Genomic DNA, 1,871 nt, shown 5'->3' with positions numbered 1-1,871 from the left:
CTGAACCCCAGCCTCTTTGCAAGTTTCAATGACATTCTTGGTGCCAATGTAATTCACTCTATAAAAGAGTTCCTTGTTGTTACTGGATGGTGGGGGTGATGCACAGTGGAAAACTGTGCTTACACCTTTCAGTGCTGGGTACAGATCCTGTTGGCTGCAGAGGTCACCCAGAAAGAACTGCACCCGGGGATTATCAAACCCTTGCCGGATATCGAAGACGTTGACGGCGTATCCTCTTGCCAGCAACTGCTCCACCATGTGTTGCCCCAGGAACCCGGAACCGCCGATCACTGTGCACCTCTTGGCACTGGGAATGTCCTCTGTCAAATGTGTCCATGCACCCTGGTCTCTCAGTGGCTTGCCAACTGTTTGTTCCATTTTGACGCAAATTATCGTTCTGCCTGTAATTAGCTTTTCTTTCCAGTCTGCAGGCGATCCCGTGGCTGGCCTCAGCTCAGAGGCAGGCTGCACCCTTCTTTTCCCATTGTATGTTCTTTGGGTGCCTTTGCTAAAAATGAGTTGACTTTAGATGTGTGAATTTATTTTTGGGATTTGATTATGTTCCATTGGTCTATGTGTGTTTTTATGCAAGTACCATGCCATTTTATTTGCTATAGCTTTGCAGTATATTTTGAAGTCAGGTATTGTGATACCTCTAGCTTTGTTCTTTTTGTTCAGTATGACTTTGACTAATAAGGGTCTTTTGTGGTTTTGTACAAATTTTATGTTTTTTTCCTATTTCTGTGAAAAATGTCGTTAGCATTTTGATAGAGATTGCATTAAATCTGTAGATGACTTTGGGTAGTACAGATGTTTTAACCATACTAATTCTCCCAGCTTATGAACACAGGATATCCTGGAAACTAATTTCATTACTATACATGTACAAATCTTCCCTGGGTCTGAGACTTGCCATCCACCTTCTTTAAGGTGCCATTTAATAAATAAAAATTTACAATTTTATTGTAGCAAGACTTAATCTTTTTTATAGGTCATAATTTTTTATGTTTTGTTTAAGAAATCTTTATGAATGTGAAGTTAAAAAAAATCATCCTGTGTTTTTTCCAAAAAAAGTTTACTTTTTTAGCTGTCTTTATTTCACCTTGAACTTACTAATCTTTGTCACTTACAAGTAACTAACTTGGATTTATTTTTTTCCATACAAATAATTTTCCCAACTATTTGTTTGACTGTCCATTCTTTGTGCACTGACTGACCTACAATAGTGCCTCCCCCATGTACCAACTTTATAATCAATCAACATTCATGATATATATATTGAGTGCCTGATATTTGCCAGTTATTGTTTTAGATGCAGAAACCAATATGCATGCGATCTCTGTATTCTGTTCTGTTTTTCAACTTGTCTATCTCTTTGTCAGTGTCAAATGTCTTATTTACTATAGTTTTAGTTTGGTCTTTTTTCACTGATAAACGATAATTAGACTGGGTAGAATTCTAGATTGTAAATAATTTTTTTTCAGACCCTTTGAAAGGATTGTTCAATTGTTTTTTAGTATCTACTATGGATGTTGGAAGGTTGAAGGCGTTTGATCTTTGATCCTGTGTGTGAACAGTCCTGTGTATTCTCACTCCTCTAGAGGGCTTTAGGATTATCTTTCTGTTCTCAGTTTTCCAGTGTATCATGATTACATGTCTTGGTATGGGTTTATTTTTATTTATATAAATACCATGTTCACTATTTGGGGAATTTTTTCTTGTATTATTCTGTGACTCTTTTTCTGCAGATCCTATTAATTAGATGTGAGAACCTGCTGGGCTTATCCTCTAATTTTATTATATGATTTCACCTATTTTCAATTTCTTTTTGTGCTCTAGCTACTGAAAGATTTGCAAAAAACTTTGTCTTT

The 1,871-nt window shown here is 36.6% G+C and overlaps 1 pseudogene across 1 annotated transcript; it reads right to left on the bottom strand.

Annotated features, from left to right (window-relative positions):
- Positions 1-6: 6 nt before the first annotated feature.
- On the bottom strand, positions 7-467 carry LOC103266767 (annotated as a pseudogene). Its single transcript, XR_504715.1, has one exon. The product of XR_504715.1 is annotated as a sterol-4-alpha-carboxylate 3-dehydrogenase, decarboxylating pseudogene (transcript).
- Between the last annotated feature and the right edge of the window lie 1,404 nt (positions 468-1,871).

Source organism: Carlito syrichta, unplaced genomic scaffold, assembly GCF_000164805.1.
Source record: "Carlito syrichta isolate Samal-C Ts95f unplaced genomic scaffold, Tarsius_syrichta-2.0.1 Scaffold100649, whole genome shotgun sequence".
In the NCBI taxonomy this organism is placed as follows: Eukaryota; Metazoa; Chordata; class Mammalia; order Primates; family Tarsiidae; genus Carlito; species Carlito syrichta.
This window is presented reverse-complemented; position numbering and strand designations above follow the sequence as displayed.